Consider the following 25,719-nt stretch of genomic DNA (forward strand, 5'->3'; position numbering starts at 1 on the left):
CCGCGGAGCGATAAATGCCCTCGACACAGAAGGACAATCGCTCCGACGTGCCGCAGCCATTGATACCTTTAGGGGGTGAATGCCAGGAAGGAAGGAAGAGAGACAGCGATGCGAGCGCAGCTACCGGGATAAAGGCCCGATCACGCGTGTAACGCGCGGATTATTAATCGCAGAATAATTTGACGCCCCGACGACAGAGGCGGCGATGCACCCCCTGCCAGCGCCCCCTCTGGCGCCGTTCTTCATCTACGTTCAACCACCTCTAGTCACCTTCGACCGACGACGGGGCCCAGTTATTGGCTTCGCAGATTTGCGCTAATGTGTCTTCCGATAGTTCATAACGCTCGATGCCTGCCGCTTGGGGTGGCTTAGCCCTCTCCATCCCTCGGCGTTTCTCTCTTTCGCGGCGCACGGAACCGTGAACTCGTAAACCTGTGTTACCCAGAGTGGAAAACACATCGAAGAGCAATGAAGTTCCGTGAAAGGTGGATAGTTACGACTAGTTATAGTCGAGTAATTGTTGGTATTACTGATCGCTCACTAGATTTAGTTTTAAGACTTGGTACAGAGGGAGAGTCCCAAAAGTTAGTTGCGATGGGACATGTGAATTTATAATCGACATTTCTTATGTATAACTTTACTTATTAATATTAATAAATATATATATAGCAAGGATGGTTTATTTCTTCCTGATACTCTTCATCAGTAATGCTCGCGAGGGTGATAGTTTTTCGGTTCTACCTGTTGGGAAGAATTTGTTGGATTTCTAGATTTAGAATGGACACCAGATAAGAGATACATAGTAGTCGTGGTTCTATAGAAACAAATGCTTTGGCAGTTTATTAGTCGAACGTTTATGTAAATACTGTAGAACCTCAGTTATTGAATTAATTACAGGCAGACTTTCAAGAGGGATGTTCCATGGACCCTTAAATCTTTTCATAGTATTATACGTGTATATCTAATATCATTGAATAAAATTTGACTGTCGTTTATATATTTATGGTTGTAAATACATACTACTGTAGTTTATTTGGTATAGTGCAGGCTTAAAGCTTTTCTGATTGTTAATAGGGAAAAAAGGGAATCCTGTAAATTTTTAAAAATAAAACTGAATAACGTTTGCTCGAATTGTTTTTTAAAATTACTCATGATTACATAATTAAATAGTGATCAAAATTAAGACTTCAATTTCTCGAATTTTGTATAAATTTTGTAGTATATAGTCTACTATAATCCTTTAAGTTATGGTCTAAATTAATTTTGTCTTATCTTTGTTTGTTTAAGGGATTAGAACAGAACGTGTAATGGCTGACTACTTCGTTGATTTCGATCAAGATGACCGAGGATTAGCACGAGTAATTGTGAGTAAAATGGCACAATTATTTATCGCCGTGTGATTGCACTTTTACGATAACTAATTTAGAAAGAATAAAGTCTCTGGATCGAAAAATATTTGTTATTTTAAAGTTGTATTATAACTAACTTAATAGTTTCAATTCGAAATCGCATGTTTGGTAGCAAACTATGTGTTACTCTTTTCATCACATTTACAAATAATGTGTTTACACATTTGTTTTTTAGTTGCAATGTATGTTTAGTTTTTTAATCTATTGCGTTTACCTGCTTTGTTAAGCACTTTATGTAACGTGCAAGTAACGTGTCATGTTTGTTTCTGTAATATACACTACATAGTAGAGTGTGTAGCCCATGTTACAAACTACACAAATGTAACACGAATAAATAGTTTTCATTCTGCATATTGAGGGAGAGCATAATGTAGAATTATAATTTTCGATTATTGTCACATTCATGAATCAATTTTACATCATTATTATTTTATTATTTATTTATAAATCATAACAATTTATAATTAATTTATAATTAATTTTATTAAACAATTCATTTTGGTGAATGGTGATAGCAATTATAGAAACTTATCATGAAAAGTAACACATGGAAAGCATGCACCTGATTGATTTTACTTCATGTACTTGGAATTTTTTAAGCATTATACTATTATTGCATGCATATACAATTATATATATATTTCATATTCAATGCACGGGATTCTACGCTGTTGATTTTCAAATGTCGAGTTTAGATTTAGAGTCAGCGCCCCCAAGAAATTGTATATATATATATATATTTGAAAATCAACAGCGTAGAATCCCGTGCATTGAATATGAAACTTTTTGTCAAATTTTGTCTACGATGTTTGCTTATAGAATGTAAATGCAATACGGTTACGTTTAATTGTATTTGCTTTTAGAAAAGAAAAATAAAGCTCAATGCGTGCAAGAAAACAGAGTCAACAACTGGCCAATACGTTTTGACATGTATAAATATCTATTCTTACTAATTTAGCACTTAGCGTTACTTCGTAGTACTACCAACCGATTGAAAAACTTCAAATAAAATATTAAAACTAAACAAGGGTGAAACAGTTTTTAACTCACCTCCCCCACGGTGCTCATCCCGGAAATCGCGAATTCGTTCGCGTTTCAAAAGAAGTCGCGAGTCTACGTCTACAATGAAGTATCGAGACAGAAAAAGTGGGTCGAATCGGCTGAAGTCGAGTCTTCGGTCTGACGATACCTGAGAAAGTCTAAAACCGCGAAGTCAGATTCTCTTCAGCGGATCGCGAAGTAAGTATCATCAAACGTTGACACGACAGAGAGAATAGGGGGATCGGTGAAAGAGGGAAGGGGAAAAACGAGAAATTCGCTGGCAACTCGATCCATAATCCCCGACAGAAGCCGCGAGCGAAGGTGAGTAGCGTGGAGGCCAAGGAAACCAAAAGAGGCTAAAGGGTAAAGCAAGCGAGCCAATGTTTAATGGAGGCTTCCCGTCGTCCCCTCGCCGCTTCTTCTTCATCTTCTTTCGCCGCGTCTTCGCGGCGATGTCGGTGGCAGTCGAGGTTGCCGGCGGAGGCGGTGGACACGTCATTTATCTTTTACCCTTCCTCCTGAGCACGTTCTCCACCTCTCACCTCCTACCTCCGGCCACTGCTACTCTTGGTGGCGCCATCTTGGCAACTCCCACTCCCCTTTTCTCCTCTGCCGCCTCTGTCTCTGGCCTTCTCGTTCTCCAACGTGTTCCGTCTCGCGTGCTCTGTCTTCCTCCAGAGCTAGAGCCCTAACGTCGGAGACCGCTTTCCCTCTCGCTTCCTCTTGCCTGCATCTTTCCGCTCGGGCTCCACGTTGTTTCTCTCATTTTCCGCCTCCATTCTCTTCGTCCCGTCCCCACGGCCCGCCTGGTAACCCAGCCGCCTCCTCCGCGTTCGCCAAGAACCGTTTCCCTTGCGTCTTAAGCTGCGTGCTTGGAATAGTTGGCAATTATTCGACACAGCCTCCGCGATCCCCTTTTCACCGTTCCTCGCCAATACACACGGTGTACGTCTGTCTCCGTTTCCGTCTACTCTCCGTCGCTCCTTTCCGGCGTCGACGCTGATGTCCGAAAGATAGATGGAGCTGGATTGACGAGGCGGCGGCGCGCGATGAATATTCATCGATAGCCCGCCGCTGCAGTCGCGTTCCGTTGGCGTTGATCGTCGCCGATATCCGCGATAACGGTGTCCGTTTGCCGACGTGCGGAATTGCTTTCCACGGTTCGTCGACGGATTGGAGAACGACTCCAATTCTTCGATCCTCCGACGATGCTTGATCCGTATACCGTGGATTATTCCGGCGTTTTCACGATTTTGTCGAATCGTTTGCGAACATCGTTCGGTTTTTTGGGGTGAGAATCAAACGTGTGTACACTTCGATAATAAGTTATATATGAATTGTAGTTTGATCGGCGGAGCGGTACGTGGCTGCTAATGAGAAGCGTTATTTATCTTTCATCTTTATTAAATCTTTCTAAGCTTTTTTTCGACCTTTATGTGTAGAATATTTATTCTGCAAACAATTTGCAAGGGATTAGTTTGATATTTCAGGTTGATGGTGCTGCTAACCGTCATCAATATTGTTATTGGTTATCAGAGATATTATATAATTAAGACGTATTCTTCTGATTGTAACAGAACGATTATTTTTCATTTCAATGATCCTCCCATTTATATTCTAACATGTACATGATTGTTCTATATTATCTACCTCAAATGACTCCCCAAAATGTAGTAGTCTCTTGGGACTAGTGGGGATGGTGAGAAGAGAATGTAGGTGTTGCTATGACAATAATAGACACAGGTGTTGAGAGTTAAAGAAAGGATCCTATGGTACACTGTTATGGGATGATTTCGCATACCCCCATTTGGTCTACTCGACCGTCGCCAATTACCACGGTGCTTAACTCTTCAGCTATTCGTTCAACCTTTGCCATAAATCGTTCCTTAATTTACACTACTGACCGATTTCGATTTAACATTGAATACATACTGTACAGAAAAATTACATTTCTCTCTTATTTTTCGATGAACCGTACAGTTTTCTGTACATTGCTGTAATATTTTTCGCCGTAGAAAAGGGTCTAGGAGGATAAGGATAGGCAATCGGCCTCCACCCCAATTTTCGATGGTAATAAAGCATTGCAAACAACCCTGTGAGTAACACCTACCAAAAAAATCAGGAATGATGATCGGTTATTTAGCTGACAGATGTAAAAGTTTCAGAAGGGTCAAAGTCCTGGAACGTGATTAAATAATTAAAAAGAAACAAAAATCCCATGCGTTACGCTCCGTGCGATGGGCTGAAGTAGAATGAGACAATGGTCAGACACACTACGCGTCATGTTACAGCTATGCATACACAGTCTAATAGCTTATAAAAAAATGAATCCATCGAGGTTGAATATGTTGACCTTCATGTGACATTTAGTTCGTTTCATATTGCCAGTTTTGTTTCTTTTCAATTATTTACAACTAAGTTATAATCCATCGAGCGACGCACAGCGCGTGTTTGTACACAATGTCTAGATATCGTTTAAGAAATAATAAACAGAATACTTTTAAGGGCGATTTTATGATATCAATTACAAAATTGTCGAAACTGGTTGCCTACCTGTCGTATGCATAGCTTTAACGATACGCGTAGCGTGTCTGACATACTTTGTCTCAGTCTACTTCAGCCCACTGCACGGAGCGTAACGCATGGGATCTTTGTCTCTTTTAAATTATTTAACCATCTTCCAGGACTTGAATGGTATAGTAAGGAGTTAATACAAAGCTTAGAAACCCCCATCGCGTAATTATTAACTATATTTGCGTCGAGAGTACAAATAAGTTGATTATACGAATTTATACCACATCCTCAAGAATCAGTCTCACCTTACAGCGCCACAATTAAGTTTTCGTCTCACGTCAAAGAGTTGATTGGCTAGTTCCGACGATTAACCGGTACCATTCAACCCCCAAATTGCAACCCCAAATCCGCGAATCGAAGTGCCGCGGGGACACTCCGAAAAAATAATCTCTTGGTCGTCGAATTTTCAATCTGATAACGAACCTTTGGCCACCGATAACGGGTCGAAGTTCGTTAAAATCCTGTCGATGGAGGGGCGAACAAGGGGTGTGGGAGGGGGGGGGGGTGACGAGCGGGAGCCGGTGCAATTATACCGCGTCCTTTTTTAATCGGGCCAGGACACGAGGTTACCGTTAATTACGGACGCGCGGACACAGGACGACGCGAATTTCGAATTACCCGTGGATAGGCTTTGTTCCACGCTTTGCCATTGTGCGGGCCGCCCCCTCTGTCCACCGATCCCGCCCCCGCTCGCTGTCCCCGATGGCTTTAAAACCATCCGCTGCCGGTAAACGCGTCGCAAACGAACTTTCGGCCACCATTGTCGGCTGCTCCGACGCGTCGCGGGATTTTAATCGTGGCTGCGCGCCGAAATTTCCCGCCCGCGGCACCGTGAAAACGCGCTCGCCGCTCTGATCGATGGATCCGTACTCATTCACGACGGACGGTAAGGTATTTAGTCGATCTAACTGGTCAACCGATATTTCTTTTTTTGCGCGTAACCATTGATTCATGGAATTGTAAGGGGCCACTCTTTTAGTTTCGTCAGTTTCGAGGCAATTCTCGTGACCTTTCTTCACCCAAAGTAATCGACACAGACTTTTGAATTTGGTATTTTTATTTTACGCGTAATGATTTGATTAACGTACGCTTAAAGTAGAAATTCAAGATTTATTAACTATGACAATTTTTGAAAACTGATATAAATGAAAGACGTCATTTGGCAATAAATTATTAAATACAAAATTAAATATTAGCATTAATATTAGTAATGTACTTACGCCAATATGCTAAGTGCTCTTTTATTTAATTATAGTGGGTTAGTGTGATTCAATAATTCCAAATTAATCTTGGAAAACTTAAAGAAACTCAAAGATATGAAAATGGCATCCTAGGGGTCCACGTTTTTTGGCCCCTTTTCAGTATCTATGTTCAGATATTAAAATTACGGAAATGTTTGTCTTTGTCTTTGTAGAAGTAAATGTAGAAAAGAATCTAATTATCTACATACTTGCAATTTCAAGTTTGTTTACAAGTTTGGTTCACAGTTTAGTTTAAAATAAATTTTTGACATTCAATTACAATAACGTTCGCCATCCTTGTACTAGTTTATATCGCTATCACAAGCTGTCATTAACATTTTTCTAAATTTTAATGTTAGAGCATTCTAACATTCAAGCTTATGCTTAATATACATTTTTTTAATAATTATCTTCAAAATTACTAAATGATTATATCTTTGTTGTCTGCGAATAATTTCTAATTTACCTTACCAGAAATCTAAGAATCACATAGACGTGGATAAACACTGATTAATGCATAGTTTTCTGATTGGACTAATGAATATTCATGCAAAGATCAACCTAAATCGGTGGCTAACAGTTCGGTATGCTCCTTTATAATTAGTCGCGAGCTTCAAGAATGTTAACAAAAACGCCTGGCACTTCCTTCCAGAACTGATCATTCTTTCCCTTTGCAATAAAAGAACGTATATCGTGTAATACGGAGCGATCTCTCGATTATCGTAGTAGCAGCGCGCAACAAGAAGAACTATTTAATTCATCAGCAACCGGTTCTCTCGTCAGCAATAAGACGAGCACAACTAGCATTGTCGGTCTCGATGCACCATAGAGCCTTAATTGCGCGTTGGAATTTGGATTTTTGCAGGAGTGATCGATGGATTCGTTAACGGGGAATTTTATCAATAAGCGGAAGATAATCATTTCGAATCAACGTACTCGGCAAGTAGACACAATCGTAATTACCAAAATTTGGTGTAGGATCTAATATTTCAATTTATCTTATATTCGTCTTAAAACTTATAAAGCTTAGAAGGAGTGCTCGTTAGAAGATTATAATCGGTGTAATATAAGATAATACTTAATTACTGCTTGCACACTTGAAATCTCGCACAATTTTGTAATTATTCGAATGTATGAGTAATATATTATTATTATGCATAACATCCGAAGGTAATTTAAACTTTAACGAAGGCAAAATAAAGTTCAACTCAGAAAATAACTGTTTTGTTATAACCAGTTAACTGGTTATAAAAAACTGGTTACCTAAACTGTTATTGTTATAACCAGTTACTATATCTATTGCTCCAAAATGATAACATATTAGACAGATTTTACATATTATACATATTTATGATAACATATTACAGATAACAGATAACAGATAACAGATAACATATTAGACATATTTAACAGATTTTGTTACGTTATTTGTTTATATATTAAGAACGTATCTAACGCTGTTGCTGAGAAGCTCAACCTGATTCTATTTGTTTACCATAAACAAAACTTTATTAAGTGTCAATTTTCCACAAAAGTGAGTGTGATATTGAAGATAATTATGTCGTAGTAAATCATTCTTTGGTTGAATGTTACATACAGGTAAGTCAGTTTCATCAGGATGGTTTATTCGAATATCGTAATAAAATTCAGAGTACATCAAGAACGTCTTCGTGTACTGTTGTAAAAGGAAATCATTCTTTAAATAAATTTCACTCATTATTATAATACACTGTGGCCAACACAAGGTGCTTACATCTAAAAAAAGAAAAGTTTCCGAACCAATATTTAAATGACTTTTTCTCATTTTTAGAGAGAGTAGAACACGATACCAAAGCTGGGCCACCAATTTCAAATACAACCTGTGTAACAGTTTAAAACTGTCATTTTTGGAACCTTTCCAACATTTACGTTTGTGCACTCTTTACGAATGAATGTCACATTTCTGAGATGAACCGAAGAAGGAGCGTTTAGCCAATGATTTTTCCGTCAGAAATAAATCGGCTCGGCTCGCGTCGAAGTGGCGGCGCGCGGATCACGAGTTTCCACAGGTTTCGCAAGGTATTCGACAGTCCAAGCACGTAGCCCAGGGCCCTCTCGTGGAATATTAGCTGGTAGCTGGTTCGAGCCCACATTGGGTCGAGCTCGCGAACGACAGACGTGCATACCGTATTAAGCCCCCAGGGACTTTCCTGCCGCGTTACCAAACACCGACACACTACCCCCCTGAGCGTGTATACGCGACGGTCTACACAACACACGGTAGCAGATCGCGCGTATGTGTGCCCCGTCGTCCATACGCTCGCGGAAGTGTCTGCACGCCGCGTATATCGGCGCACCGTGTGCAAATACTCCGGTATTCATGAATCCTGGTGCGCTCGCCCACGGGAAATGCACGCTCGGACCACCGCGAGACCCACTCTTACTACTACCCCCGCGAAATATAACCTTGGCTACCTGGACTTGGTCACTTCGAATCAAAATTATTCCTGTATCCGGCGCGTTTCAAATAATCCTAGCAATATCGAAGTCTGCTGGCCACCAATGAAATCTCGTGGTTGAAGTAATGTAAAATGTTAGTTAAGAGTGTTTCATTCGTTTGATAGTTCGTTTAAATTTTCTACTAGGATATCCACTCCTAAGGGATACTGTAAATTTAGCAAAAATTGTTAGTGATAGAGATATTTAAGGTTTTCACGGCATAGTTCTTCAGAATTGATATCAGATATTGATCATTTCAATATTTCGCCAGCATTGTACCTAGCTTCTTCAAGGATCAAATGATACATTAGTATTGTTATATTACAGTAATGTTGCATCGATGTTACGCTATTGTTTCATTTCAATTTTTGTTCAAATTGTGTAACGCACTTCTTCTTTCCTTAATAGGGGAGACTACTCTAAAGCCACTTTTAACCCTTTGACGAGTAAACATTTTTAGGAAATACTCACGATTTATGATTAAGCTTTATTCCATAACATAAGTAATAAGTCTGTCTCATAAGAGCGTGTCGGCTATATTTCTGTGAATGTTTATATATTTGTACAAAATTTTATATGGGTCGAATCTACACCTAAAACACTAATAAGCATTTACCTAGTAAGGTGTCTAATGTCCTCCATTAAGCAATTATACAGGCTGTAGCTTGGCACCGTCTCGACATGCTTTCTATTAATTTTTCGAAGTAAGATGCTGGAAACGACCTCCATATCTTTCGAATATGGTGTACCATTGCTCTTATTTTGATGATACGCCTTCCTCTTAGTTTGTACTTCATTATGGACCATACATTACACCATCGTTATCACTAGACTGCGGATCTTTATGCAAAATAAAATCTTCGCAAACGTGCCTACAAATATTGAACCTAAATAAGAATTTATTTTATTCTGCAAATATTATAACATGAACTTGTGAGACACACTATATTTTATTTCTTATATATATTTGACTACATACTATAATACCAACTTTATTGGTATAGAGTTGATTTATAGCCAACTCTATTTTAATACAATTACTCTCTAAAAGAAAAACGAATGGAATCCAAATAGAAAATAACCGGGTCGAAATGGTTAAGATGGTTAATGGTTAATGTTCCGACAAAGGAATCAACGAAAAGATCGACTCGTCGTCCGAAACAAGCATCGAACTCTGTCCTAAAATAAAACGTCGTCGCTTTTCACGTGAGATGCTCCGCGATTAAATGGAAGGCGAAGCCCGCTGTGTCACGGATAGGAATCGGAGTCGAACGCCACGAGAGTGAAGAGGTGTGTGGGTTGAACAGGCCGAAGGTTCGAGGTTTCTGAACGAAGCCTCGACGATCCGGGTCGACGAGTGGCAATTAGGCAAATGAATAATTTCCAGTGAATTAAGCCAGACTCGCTTGACGAAAAAGGCGATAATGCGAAAAGCGACGTAAATAGAAAGAGGAGAAAAGGGAACAAGCTGGAGGGAGAGTGACAGAGGGAAACGTAGAAAGCGTAGGAAGGGCGTAGGGACGGGGGTCGAGGGGGTGAAAAGTGGCGGAATCAGAGAGTCGGAGAGGATCGTACGAGATGAAGGGTGAGAAGAGGTTTGGCGCACGTGCATGCACTCCGAGATGTGTGCGAGGTTACGCGTTCTCCCGCATCCAATGTGTATAAATCTGTTCCTACCTTCGAGCCCACCTTGGAACACGGTTACGCGACACCGTCGGTGGAAGACGACGGTGCAATCAAACGTCAATCCCAGGCGAGTAATTTTCAAGTAATTTGTTTCCTCGACGCCTGTGAAAAATGTTTCGTTCTCGAGCCGCGCCCGCGCCTTCATCGCGGGAACCAACGGAGGACGCGGAAACGTTCCGCAACAAATTATTTCTTCGTAATTAGGAAACGCCGGAACGAAGTTCCATTAGTTTCTGCGTTCGCCTTTCTTTCACTTCGCCCGTCAAGGAGAAAGTAAAATACAACTCCGAGTTCCGACGGAAACTATTCGATTTAACATCCTGACAATTGAATCTTTCCAGTCGAGGTTGGGCGATTTTAACTTATTCAGGCCCTGTGCACATTCTAGGTCGATTGTTTAACTTATGAGAAATAAGCGGAGCAATAGGAATAATCAGACCAGGTGAAGCTGAAAAGGGAATCACTTCTGTTATTTGGGTTTCCTTATGGAGAAAGATTCCATATGGATGATGCATCGAAATCTATGGAATGAGGTTAACCGATAAGTCCTCTACTTTATCTGGAAAGAAATACAATAATGAATTTTTACTGCTTGTATAATTCGCAGAAACTAATCTTGTTGGTGTATGAATAATTATAATGGGAAGAAATTAATCCTATTGGTATGGAAATGAATATCAGGTGTGGGAATTTATTTTTGTCAGTGTGCAAATTAATGTCAGGTATTGACATTAACCCTGTTTGTGTATATGTCTGTTTGTTAGTGTAGAAATTAATTCCTTTGATGTAGAAATGAATTCTGTTCGTGTACAAATTAATATTAGGTCTAGAAATAAATGTCATGGCGACATTTATTTGATTTATAACTTTAATTTGAACACAGATATTTTTCTGCTGCTTTTGTATGTAAAATAGCAAACCTCATACTAATAAAACATACGATAACTTATTTCAAATAAAAGATGTAACGTTGTAACAGTAGCAAACACGATGGCGCCCGATAAGACTCACGTTAGACATTACACCTTTTGATTATCAATTAAAGAATTTTGCAGGCTGTGATGAGATAATAACAACATTGTTTTTCAATTCAGTGACGAAAACCAAAAATGGCACAAAACAATGATAAATTCTTATTTTTTTCTCGCAGGAAGTCTGTATTATGGGAAGAAATAAAGATCAGCCCTAGAAAGAGATACTATCAATTTTTATAACAGTAAATATCTCTAATGAATCAATAAATATGTACCATATCCTTTATACAAATTCCTACGATTCTGTTAAGACTAAATAAACGAAAATGTCTTTTAATTAAATCGGCAGTTTTATGTAAAACGACTACTGTTCAGATTTTCGGAATTTCCAGGAACTGGAAGCGAAACCTCGACAGCAACAATTCCTCAGGAAATATGTAAAGCGAAGCAGCGACGATTTGCTCCCTTCTTCCCCTTTTCGCTCAGAATGTCTTCTGAATGTATCTCCGCGTCCCTTCGAGGGCTGACTTACATCCACGGTGGATTTACGCGCGATATATTTGTTTTAAAGTCCCGGATTCCCGTGCTTGGTATCCACCCCCGCCCCTGTTGCCTGGTTTGTCGTCGTTCCCGTGCTTTCCTCGCTCCACCTCCGGCTCCTCGTGCCCGCCGTCTCATGTATTTATGAGGGCGGGAGGGCAGAAACGGAGGGAACGTGTGCAGGAGTTATGGCCCGAATAAGTGCTCTCGACCTCGGACAGGGATTCTCAAACAGGAACCTAGGGAAGTCTTTCGCAAACCATCCCGAAGAATCGGCCGCTTCGCGAGTCAGACGATGATTATTAAAACAGAGTTGCGGGGCTGCTCGTTTCGTGCGCGTTGCACTCGACTAAAGAATCCCCATGGAGCAGGACAGATCTCCTTCATCTGTACAATATCTCGCTCCTGGAATTCTCTCCGCCAGCACTTGAAAAAGGATTATACTTCGTCCTAATTTCTGGAATCGTACTGTATACAGGTTACCGAACAGTTTCGTACCTTCCGATTCTTTCTCATTTTAGGAATCCATTGTTGGTCGATGACACTTCCTAATATCGTAAAAGTTCTGATAACTCTTTATGTTGTGGTTTCTATCGATCGCTTGTTAATGTTTTGATACTTTTGGGATGCAGAAATCTCTTTCCCATCGATAGTATTAACCCTTCGCACTCGGGTTTTTTTTTTGTGGTATCTACCAGCAATTCGAGATGCTTTCTTTGCATTCTATTGCCGCGAATGCTGAGCTTAGATTGTCGAAGATGTAGCCCGATTCGTGATCGCAACATTTTTTAAATATGATTTGGTAGAATTATTTAAGAAACCTTCACCAACGAATATATTTGTAAAGAAAAACATGACATTCGTACACCAGTGTCGTTTCTCTTTATATTCAAATTTGAAAAACATTGAAGGAGAGTAGTGCAGAAATTACGAAAGTAAAAGTTTGATAAATTGTAAAAAATCTTTATGAGAAAATCCGTACCGGGAATAGAAGATTTAAATGTTGGTTCTTGCGTGTTTTACAGGTATGAGCAAATGTGGATTATAAACTTTGTACATAGTGTAAATAAATCTTGTGTGTTTTACAGGGAAACGCAGTTGAGTCTCTATTAAACCCACTCTCAATTTTAATTTTCGATCAAGAAAGAATATATTACATATTAAAAAAAATTTATTTTCTGATCCAGAGTAAAGGAGTATCCCCTTAACACTTTCCTTTCCATCATTGTTGGTGTCACGAAGTTCTCCCATCGATCGAGTTCGATCCTGCGTTTCTTCCAAATTTTATCGAGATCATCATCGAAAAGTGCGATCCCCAGACTCGCGATCGGGCAGCCATATCGACACGCGACCCCCAATTTCGGTTACCAGTTTAATCCTCGTTCGATCTACGAGTTTATTTCCCGCAAGCCCCGATAAGTCTTCGCGTTCGCTTTGATCCCCACCGCCAGCAGGCGACATTGTTGTAATTGTTATACGAGTTGGGGAGAAAAGCATCGTGCCCATGCCACGGTCGGGCTTCGCGACAGTTTCAGTGTTCATTAAGCGCGAACAGATAAGGAGGGTGCCGTGGAAAATGCGCGGATCCAAGGCTTCGCGATTCCCAGTTATTGCGCGCGAAACGAGACACCAGGTGAAGACCTCATCGCAGGAAGACCTTTGCACGTCTCAGCTTTGTATTTTTTCAAACAGCAACGAGGAAAGAGTCTGACTCCATTAAGATGGCGCGAAGTAATCACGTTGGGGAGATTAACTCAAAGAGCATCGCGTTATGGTTTAATATTTAGGTAGTCGTCGTAGAATCGTCTTCTTAAATTCATATGTTATTAATGTAACATACCTATCATTCAACTTTTACGGCAGATACAGTCTACACTATTTCGCTTTTACACGTTTTCGAAATAACAGGTTTTCAAATTTAGGAACCGTTCGAAACAAAAATTTATGCCGCACGCATTTTATATAGTTATTCTTTTGTACCGTCAGTTTGTTAACACTGACTTTGAACCTAAAAATGGGAATTCTCTTTCCTGAGCTCAAGAAACATTAATTCACACATCAATTCTACTACCATATTCATTTTTATTCTTCAAGTCTTGCAAGAACTGAATATCCATTTTTTATAGTGATGTGCACGAGACTAGACGAGACGAGATTTCTACGATCTCGATCTTGATCTCGAAAAATCTCGAAACATGTATATCGATCTCGAATTTTCGACAAGTTCGAATATACTCGAATATATCGATCTCGACGAGATCTTGATGAGAGTTTGACAACGATTGGCAATAAAGTTCAAAATATGCCAATATCTGTTAAAGCTTTTGCAGAAAAGTATGCATACTGTATATATTCTTGGTGTTCCTACCTTAACCTTTCTTAAAAGATTTAGAAGTTATAACGCCTCTACTGTCGACAAAAAATTAATCACAAAAGTTATTATCAATTATTTGCACATCTAAAGTTAATGATAATTCTACTGGATGCCCTGTAGCTGTCCTAATAATTTTTTAATTGCAAATCAGTAGGTGAACTGCATCTCGTTCCGACTATTCAAATTCAAATCATGCTCCATTGAAGAGTAATTGGTATTTTTGCATTTAATTAGCCTCGAATTAAAGACAAATTATTTGTGTTTTAAGTCCGGTAGGTTAGAACTTCTGAAATCTAAAGATTTCAAATTACAATTTGGAAAACGCAAGTCATGCGAAAATCGGAATCTTAAATTGTACACATAATATCGCCTAACCGGGAAGTATTGAAAGATCTTGTCAAAATTGTTTACTGGTATTATGTTTAGAATATGTCTTTATTATAAAAATAAAAAAATGCAAACGAAGTTCAACGGTTGCTTCACTACTTTCGACATATAGAATTGGTATCAAGATTTAAAAATGTAGTTATTCTTCTAGAATTATCGTAATTATCAAACTCACTTGTAATCTGTTAGAATAATAATACGTACTAATACGTTAGAATAATATATACGTTGTAATGGTTATTTGGTTAGAACTTACTATATATAATATATGTTTAAATATAGATACAGATCGATTGTAATGGAGTCCGGATCGAGAACCTAGAAGATTGGTAATCTAACACATAATGACAAAATGACAATTAAATATTTTTACTTAAATTTCAGTTATAAATGATTGAAAACAAATGCACAGGGTTAATTTCTACACCAAATACATTATATTAGCATATACCATAAACGCATAAGATCCGTAGCTTAGCGATTACTCCAACGTACATAAAGAGTGTCCCTGTCTGCAGGTGAACAAACAAATAAATCGTAAAAGATCTGGAAAAGTGGTGGTAATCCAATCAAAAAGCAACCGATACAGTCTGTGTCCTCTCAGCCAGTGGGTGCAATGAATGAAGAAATCACGAAACAGAAGCGTCGAAAGGAAGCATTGTAGACCCCGGGGCCAATTATTTCTCCCCCGCAACGCGCCCCCTTTTTTCGGCGCTTTCTCGGTGCAATCGTCGAGCAGAAGACCGAACAAGAAGAGTCGAAAGGAGGAAACAGGGGTTGGGAGCCGGAAGATGGAAGGAAGAGACTCGGTCTGGTCCCGCATTTCGCTCGCTTTGCTCGTCGAGCGACGTCTCCTCATTCAGCCGAAGTCTAATTAAAGTGCAGCTGCAAGTTAAATTAAAACACGATAATGTTGCCGTCAGGCCCTCTCTCCCCCCCCCCCCCCCACCCTTCTTCGCTCCGCCCGTCGTCAGACTACAAGAGTCGCTTCGTTACACGAAGAATCTGAGAACTTAAGCAGTCGCGCTCGATTCGTAGACAAACTCCTCGAAGGACTCTTGGACTCGAGCGAGTTAAACAGTTTCGTGCCAGCGATCCCGCAAGCGCTTCCTCCTCGCTCCGCTTGTCCCGCGAATAAAAGCGAGCAGGGATACTTACTGGTATCGACTGAAGCTTAATCGGCTTCGAACCGAGGAAGTTCCGCGCGATAAAACTTCCTGACGCGTTTGCTTTGGTTTCCAATCGGGCTTTGTACTCGCGCGACCGCGGAAAACCCCTCGAGGATGTGAACGTCGACGTCAACCAGAAGCGCGAAGCGTGTAATAGGTTACAACTTCCATTCTACCGTTGGTTGCGCGATCGTTCGTCGCGTCGCGATTTATAACTTGAGGGGTGTGCGGCAATAAGGAGACAACTCCATTTTTTTATGGTTTGGAGGTTAGAACATAATCACGGCTTTAGAAAATTCCTTTTTTTTCGTGGTGCAATAAGGAGACAACTCCGATCACTAGAAAAACTGATGATGTCGATTTGACGAAAATAAAGCAAATAAGAATGAATTTCGCACTAATTTTACGATTTTTTGCATTCTGCATTTTTTTGTTTGTATTGCCAAATGTTTTAAGAATAAAGTGAACGTGTGTTTGGAAGAAAATTTTGTTCACTTCATTTTAAAAATCCCTTAAATTTCAGGTGTTTTTTAGAACGAGGCGCAATAAGGAGGCAGCTTCCAACATTAATCGTCCCCCCGCCACTCTTAAAAGGAAGGATGGAATCCGGAACGACATAATTTCGTAATTAGGTACCTATGATATGATATGAAAAAGAAAAGGAAAGAAAATCTCAAAAATCTGAATTTTAAAACGTTTCTTTTTTAATTTCCCTAAAATTTGAAGAAATGATCCTACCTCCTTATTCCTGCACACAAAATCAAACTTTTGTGCTGAATTTCGAGGATGATGACGAAGCAAACACTGAAAACGTTCAACGCTTGTTAAAGTCTTGGAAAATGATTCTATTCTCTTGTTGATTGTTCGTCACGATTGTCCCCCTATTAGAGAACCGAAAGCTTTCGCCGCGGCTGCTCTGGAAAAAATCTGTCGGGCAATTTCACGCCTCGAAAACACAAAGGGGAGGAATCTCTGATAATTCTTGTCACCTTCGACCGTGAAATGCCGAAACGTGAAAGGGGCTAGTGAAGATTCCAACAAGGTGTCAGGAGTGCAACAGTGTTTCTCAGTTGCGAGATTCTTTCGAGCTAGAAGGAATGGTCCACTTGATGTCTTTGCCCAGCTTCTCATTCTCTTTCCATTCCATGTTTACTATTTGTCCTTCTATCTGATTACTAATATTCTTATTTTCAACGTTATCGTTATTAATCTATTTGCATTATTATTGCATATATATGTAATGATTTTGCTTGACCACTATCTCTAACGTCTTTTAGAAATCTTTTGAAGGTGTATTAGATTAGGGATGAGATTCATTTTGCCATTTAAAACTTTACCAGGTTGTGCAAAATAATTAGATTCCAAAAGAGAATCAATTTCTTATTTTCCATATGTTTTGAAATATTTTCTTTTAAATACAATCAAAAAAAATGTTGGTGATAAGAACGAATTTTCTACTTTTTGGTGAAGTAATGTACATATTTTTCTTCAGTAATCACATCTTCACCCACTTGACAAGGTTGTAGCAGATGCAACTTTTCTACCATTTTAGAAAAGCTTGTGATTTTGTTTGCTTTTTTAGCACTTTCTATATTGTAACATAATTCTTTGCAGTACTTATGTGCATATAATTTGACTATTTTTGGAACCTTCCATGCAGAGGGTAGTGAGGAAAGACATGACAAAGTATGTAGTACACTTGCAACGTGAAACAAATTTATCAGATACATTTATCGAATAAGATGTGTTTGAAGCTTTCAGAACCAGCACCTTTATGTTATTAGTATTATATTAAGCCAGGTGTCCACGAAGGATCTTACTCTCTTTTACCCTTTGCACGCCTATGTCGAGTGTGACCCGACATTCTTTCATGTCCAAATCAATAAAGAAGCCCTGGAACATATGATAAACACGATCGTTTAGATCGATAGCCTCATTTCATTTTCTTACATCCCAAAGGAAAATACAAGGATTGTGCAGTTTGCACAAATAAAAAAATACCTGGAGGAAGAAGAGAAACCAAATTTCGTTGCAAAATATGCGAAAGAAACCCAGGATACACTTGAAAATTACAAAATACAACAATAGTGTGACTAAAACTGGTATTTAAGTGAATTTGTCTGTTTATTTCTTTATTTAAATTGCTTTACTTTCTAGTTAAAGTAAATTTCAAATAAAACACTTGAAAACGTTGGGAGCTCCTGGTAACGAAAATGAAATACAATTCGAAGTGCAAAGTGTTAATATCGCCTCAGTTAATATCACCAACAAATTATCGAAACAAACGATGACTAATATTAACCAACGCGCTTGATTGGACAAGCCAGGCACCCAGCTGAAAAGAATTGATACCCTTAAGAGATATTGTCGCTGAGCTCACAATAACCGACTCGTATGTCTATCTACCCTATCCTCTGCAACAAAAACTCGAACATCATCGGAACTCCGTGCTCGAGTCTGCAGAAATTCTGCTAGGTATTCCAGCGACGAAAGGGTTAAGGGTGGAAAGGTTTGAGAAACACTGGGGACAGAGGAGATGTCGTTGAGGTGGGGTTGATAGCGACGGGGGTGGGGTACTCGGAACCGGGCGCATTGTGGTCGGAGATAGAGATGGCTATCGGGGTGCGCCACGCGGTAATTGCCAGGAACTACGGGAGGAAATTAAAGCTGCCCCGGTCTTCCGGCACCCCCATTGTCGGTACTCGCGACACTGTTCCCGGTACCGTTCTATTTATCAGGAACGAGCCAATGGCTGGCCTCTGCTGACAGGCTCCGTGTCACTGTGTCACCGGAATCGAAACGTTCGCCAGCGCCGTTGTTCTTCGTCTCTCTCCTTTTCCTGGCCGGTTAGCCGTGATTCCGCGTCTACGCGCGGCCATCCGCTCGACTGTTCGGCGAGATTGGCCTGCATCGTCCATAGAGATGATCGAAAAGGGGAGGGGGCGCAGCCTCCGCGAGGATCGCTAAATGGACGCTTTAGAGCCGGCTCCATTAAGCGCTCGATCTACTGAACGGCGCACCGTGCAGGGGGTGAAAAATGCAAACCGGCCTTCTCTGAATCGGAAGTGGACTTTGTTTCCCTGTATAACGCGTTGTTTGCGCTCCTTGGGTCCGATACCACGGGATACGTCGCTCGTGGTTGTCGATTCCCAGCCTGGGAACCCTGCTTCTTGGCTTGAAAGGAAACCAGGTAGCCAGACGTACATATTTACGAACGGTGGCTCTCGATGACTATGACTTTTAATTGACTCTCTTTATAAGCTGTATTAAACGGTTTGGTATATGTTGTATATTGTGACAGTCGCAAAGAGAAGGAGGTCTGAGTGAGAATGAAAGAAGGAGGAAAGAGTAAGGCCGATCGCACACGGGCGCAACCGATTTGAAATTAGTGTTGCAAACCGTTTGCAGTCTTTATTTTACCTACTCCACTATCTTTGTTTTACCTGGATCCACAGTCACATGGAACTAATTTTGGAGTGGTTTGAAACTGTTTCGGTTGCGCCGTGTGCGATCGGCCTAAAGAATACGTTTCGTCCTGGCCTTGCTGGTAAAATTATCAGTAGACTGCGGAAGTTTGTACGTTTATGGCAACCGGAGATATGGGACCCTGTGTGAGGATAAGAATTTCAGAATGATATAAAGTACTAAGAATAAAATACACATAACACTGTGTAGAAGATCAGAAATACTCTAATTTTAGTTTTATTTTTATGTCTACAGTGAGTCCCATAAGTATTCGTACCCTTTATGTCCATTGAAGGTGTGACGTTTCTAAACTATTTTTCCATTATAAATATGTATTAGGTTCGGAAAGTTGTTTCGTACTTTTGTTCATTAAAAGAAAGATTCAATTTCCTTATAATATATAAATAATTTAATTTTATTGAATTGTATATCGATGATTTTTTATAAATAAACCTTGACATTTCAACTGTGAAAATATATAATAATAATAATGCCATGTAGAATGGCAGGAAGAACGGAAATTTTCTTTTTAAAACAAAAAATTTAATATCACTGTCTATTATCAAAATAATAATCTAGATTACACATCTGTATTAAATCTTGGCGTTCAAGACAAAACGCTTTAAATTTACTTGGTAGTGAATGGGTTAATTAGTCACTGTTTTGTCTGATTCGTGAAGGGATGGGGTTTCATATACTGTTTAGGTGTGCTAAGGGAGGAGAAAATTTAAAAAATCGGATATGTATGTAAAAAATACAAAGGTGCGTTGAAATATGGGTGCTGAGAGTGCTAGGATAATGATCTTTCGTTGAGAGTACTTTCGATCGTACTTATATTTTTAGTACAAAAGTGTAAATTCAATAGTAGCACTGACCTATCGATCTAGCGATAGATCCTGTTTTACTTCATACTCCATTACAAAACTTTGATAAAGAAGGATCTACTTTCAATAAAGAATCGCTATCGTACCTTCGCGAAGCAATCGTAATTATTACATATAATAAGTAATTGTTATTGCATTAAATACGGTACGTCATAAATGATTTACCATATTCATATATATTTCAGTAGAGTAGTCAAACAGTTTCGAACAAACGATTTTCTAACAGATGTATAGATCGTACTAGTTTGCTCGTTTCCCTAAATGGTGGTAGTACTATATTAATGCCGGAAGATGTTGGAACATCACACGCCAGTTTCTTAAACGAGGTACAATTTCCGTGAAAGCAGGTCATTAGCGACCAAATACGCGTTTAGCTGCCATGTCATTCGTCAGTGGATAGTTTGTTGCGGCATTTGCGAATGGTTTGGTGACGTAGATAACAGACGACTCGCGTGTGTCCAGGTCTCCGCCACGTAGCAGGGCGACTGGATGCACGGATGAGGCACATTAATCGTTTCGAAGGTGATACGCGTGAACCGAAATCGAAGCGAATTCATGGCCAGGTCAGCCATCGAGGGGGATGGTTCTGCGAATTACTCGACCACCCAGTCACCCTTTGGCCGCGGTTATCAGAACTTATGGGTATTGGAATTCTACTAATTGGTCAGTTCAGAGGTCAAATAGTGGAACATAATTTAGAGAACAACATTCTCATCTATGGAGTCTCGAATATGAAAATTAAAATCGTGGCTGTGCATTGTAAACAGTAATTGCTAAGATTAATATTTCACATGACAGGAAAAGCTGTGCTTCGCTATCATTAAATCCACATCTTACACTTGTTTATGCAGTCTTTAGACTTAAATGAAATATAGAATTGCAATAATAAACAAAAATACTAGAACTAGCCAGGAAATAGGTGTCAAATAATGAAACCGAATGCACATAGAATCTAAAACTTCTTCCGATATGTCTGGACAAGCTCGATAGAAAGGAAGTATTTCAGGAATAATTCAGGAATATTAAAAGACTCTATTTTAGACTAAATTCAAAAATTCTACTAGATCATATAAAATATGCAATTCCAAAGAAAAATCACTCATTAAAAATAAATTACATTGACGATTAAATAAATGTTTGAATTTCATATTGAACTGCGAACAAATAGCCGGTCATGAAGGTTTTAAGGCAAACGTTTTCCATAACAAGTAAGAAATTCTCAGCATCCCATTCGGCAGAATTCGATCTACACCGATCAAAGGTTGCCTAGGATGAGAAAATAACTCGAGCGCGTTCTCTAAGAAACGGAACCGTCGATCACGACCTTACGGATTCCCAGAGCGTAAATACTACGGATGCTCCGTGTCGATTCATTATTCCAACTCGGCGTGCATCGCACCATCGTCTTTCGCGCTCACGCGCGGCTCTGTTTTCAATTTTCTCCTCGTAAACCGTCCTACGAGTGCGACGATACCAGCACACTCACACGTACGTCCGCCGGCGCGGCGAACCGCAAATGTACGTTCAAGTCCCACAGAGACGGAATCCAGCCGCCTGCACGCAGCCAGCCAGCCAGCACGTCGACGAGTACCACCGGAGCACCAGGAGTTCCGCGTATGTATTCGGGCACATGCCAACACACAGAGGTCTCTATGTACGGGCACATGCGTATATAGAGGCGCACAGGCAGCCTGGTTGCGGATAATTCAGGCAATCAGCGTAATGTTGCGGCGGTGAGGACCCTCCAGCCTCCACTACGTATATAATACGCTGCCTACCTACCCAGCCAACGGGGAGGCTGCTTAGGATGGAGCTGGCCCTCTAGGTACGTACCTGCCAGCCTCTATGTACTAGACCATCCTGGCCATGTACGGACGGCTAGCCACGCAGGTTAGGTTAGGTAATAGCTAGATGTGCCTGTAGCTTTCATACGGGGTGTCCCGAGTCGAAGGGTGGATCTGGACGACCCGGACGTTTGTCGATTGATTGATTGGCCTAAAGGCATCGCCGGGCCACCATGTAGACGAGACGTGGACCACGCGCACGTATTCCTCGATTTAGATAATTGCTGGCTGAGTCTGTGACCTCCATATGGGAGTATCGGTAGGTCGAAGGACTGAAAGGGTTGGCCCGGACGTCGTGGATCCTCGTTGAATGATGGACGAACGAGCGGCCGAGGCCCACTTGTGTACTTAACTGTGCCCCGTCTGTGCACATGTTGCTCAGTTTACGTGATTTCTTGGTTCGTTTACGGACAGAGGGACTAACAAGGGGTTCGAACGACACCAATGTTTAGTAGATTATGGATAGGTATTTGGGAGGAGTGGTGTGACATAGGTCAGGATGAGAGAAGAATTTATTGTATGTTTATCGAGCGAAGCTACGAAGATTGTGTTTGAACTATGTTCGTAGTTTGAGAGAGATCTCTCTTTTGCTCAAAACCTTTTGTTATTATCATTGAATCCTACAAGACCTGAGAACAGAAGTTTTAAATTTACGCAGCGGAATACCTAGAATGAATACTACGAACGCACACGGACGCAACCGATTTGAAATTACTGTTGCAAACCATTTGCGCTCTTCGTTTTACCTACTCCACTATCTTTGTTTTACCTAGATCCACGGTCGCATGCAACTAGTTTCAGAGTGGTTTGAAACTGATCAGTTGCGCCCATGTGCGATTGGCCGAATCGTTAGTTTTTACACGAAAAAACCTTCTTTTTCCGGGTAAAATATGATTCATAAAGGATAAAATGCACTCTAATTGTAGTAACCGTATCAATCAAGTAATTAAGTAATCCTATCCAAAAAGTCTAATCATTTAATCTAAACTCAATCCAGATGCAACTCCTCGATAATGGATTCCTACTCGCCAATGGATCAGCAACTACTCGAATCTTTATCTAAAGGTGAGGTCATCTAATAAAGATACTTGCGAACAGCGTGTATACGACGCCCTCGGTTCTGATTCGCAGAAACTTCGTCGTAAAATGCAGATGAGGCCTATTTGGGTCTCTCTCGGTCGCGGAACAATGACCACGTTCGAGAAATTCCTATAAACACTGGGGGTATTTATTCGACGGCGGATATATTGACAGGATCGAAAGTTTCTCGGGGCTGTATCGGTGTTCGATATGAATGCGACACCGTGTATAGGCGCGCAACTCGGCCAACGAGAGCCGTTAGCTCTGCACGTGCATCTACCTCCCCCAGTGTGTACCGGGGCTGGTTTCGAATCGTCGAGAGGGTGGACCAAGGGTAGGCCCGAGTGACAATGCATCGAGTACTCTCGAAATATTCCAGCACACGATGCACCCTCCTCGCCCCTCGGTCTCGTTGTCTCTGCCACCCTCCCGTCTGCCTCCATCGTCGCCGTGCTCGCTCTCTGTCGGCCATTACTCGATGATCATTTGCCATTTTGATGCCAGATAACTTGCAGCCAGTCAGCAGGTTGTCGCGGACATTTCGGCGAACGGATATTTTGGAATATTTAATCGAAGCCCCCTAGAAAGTTGCAACGTTTCGCTTCTTGCCTGACTCGTTCAACCCTGGAGCGTGGTTCTCGTTAATAGGGCAGGGTTTACCACATTGAAACGCCCTTCTATTTTATTATATTTTGTTCAAATTAATTGGATAATAATTATTCGTAACATGGTATTGTCAGGCAAATTATTGAACGGAGACGTTGAACTAAAAAGTTATTTAATCCTTTGAGTGTCGAGAAGCGATATGCCGCTCTTGGCCTTTTTTTTACAAGTGTATGGAGGAGCTGCTCATTTTTGCTTAAAATTGTCTGACATTTCTCGGATATGTATGATAATTCCCTCTCTCACTCAAACAGTTAAATCATTGTTCAGATAAGGAATTTTGTTCATAAGAGAAAACCAGTTAGTTCTCAATTTTATTTATTACTCGAGACAAAATGAAATAAAATGAATACAATTTGTTTGTAGATAGTTTCGTTTATAAAATGGACAATGAAAGAGAGACAACATTCTTCAACCTTTTTCTTTTAACGAAACTAAAAGTAATGGATACCATGGATTCGGAAGTCTTTATGGGCATTTCTGTGTTCTGTTTTGAACAATCACTGAATACAGCAGCTAAAGTTTTTTATTGTGTTGAAAGATCTGCTATTTTCATTTGCTCTAAATATTTTTCAATGCCATATTTCTGTTTTTTATTTATAATAGCAATTACCTACTTTGTAACACCATATATTTCTATCGAATTTGTCGCACTTTCCCTATGTTCAAGTTTCTTAATTATATCACAGATTTATCAGACAATATCTATGCCATTTAAATGTTGAATCATTGTGGCTAGATACATTCTACAGAAATATGTAAATACTTGTATGTTTATATAAATATAGCATTGTATTATGCAGTATACAATTCGTGTGGTAAAAAGTTCACATCACATCATTATTTTCAACTTTCTCTAAGTTTCCTTATAATTTCAATACTATATGTATAGAACATATAATATGTATACGTATAGAATATTATATAGAATATATTATACTATACTATTATTACTACTATACGGTATTATTCATTTCTAATACTATGTATTTTGTTTACATAATGTTTAGTATTCAACGCATTAATACACAAATGTGTCGTATTAGCTTATATCGTAGCAATGATAAAACTTTATTTATTCCTTACATTATCCAGCCTACTTCATATCTATTGTTGCCTGCATCTTTACTGTCTAGCACATTTCTTTTTCTCCTCATTTTGAAAGTGAACCCGCAATCTTTCGATAATAGCCGGTCGAGAACCGACGAAATCGTGTATTCCAATATCTAAGAACGAGCAACTTCTCCAAAATCCGCCAGCAGCGGTTGAAAAACGTCCGAAAGGGATTCAAACTGCTTAATTCTCGTTTCCCTCTCGTAACTCGTCGCGTTATCCTGTCCAAGGATCGCCCCGGCGTCTCTGCCCTTTTTTCCTCGCTAATTTCCCCGACCGAAATCGAGAAAAACAACTGCTCCTCACTGATAGCGTCACCCAGCGCCGAGGGGACGAGGGATGGAAAAGTTCTGTTCCCGGGTGGGGTGGCGTCGAGGTCCTTCCAGAGGACTTAAAATCCTCGAGCAGTCGCGGGGTCCGACCGCCTCCATCCTCTCGGAATTCCGTCCTGGACGAGGCTGCCAGGGGAGGGAAGGAGGGCAGGAGGGGTCGCTTTCAAAAGACTCAAAATTACTTTCTGGATAAGCTGGATTAGGGTTCGCTCTCGTGCCGCGTCCCAGATTAGAGCCGACGACGCTCGCGTCCCTACTTGCGATTTCGCTCTCTTCCCCGGTTGTTTTTTCGGCTCCGTTTCTTTCCCCGATCGGAATAATGACTTTCCCGGACTCGCGGATGAACTTCAAGGGTATTGGGACGATGCTTGGGGACTTCGTTTCTTCGGCTGATCGAAGGGAGCCTTCTGTAAAAGTAAAAAAGCCGGCGCAGCTGGAACCTTCAGCTGAGATGTTGCCTAACAT

General features: G+C 40.4%; 1 long non-coding RNA gene across 1 annotated transcript in view; it reads left to right on the forward strand.

Annotated features, from left to right (window-relative positions):
* Positions 1-25,719, forward strand: part of LOC128876321 (uncharacterized) — a 420,681-nt gene that overhangs the window by 324,626 nt on the left and 70,336 nt on the right. The window contains exon 4 of the long non-coding RNA XR_008456998.1: positions 1,288-1,364. This is a non-coding gene — a long non-coding RNA (uncharacterized LOC128876321). The remainder of the gene's footprint in view (positions 1-1,287; positions 1,365-25,719) is intronic.

Source organism: Hylaeus volcanicus, chromosome 5, assembly GCF_026283585.1.
Source record: "Hylaeus volcanicus isolate JK05 chromosome 5, UHH_iyHylVolc1.0_haploid, whole genome shotgun sequence".
Lineage (NCBI taxonomy): Eukaryota > Metazoa > Arthropoda > Insecta > Hymenoptera > Colletidae > Hylaeus > Hylaeus volcanicus.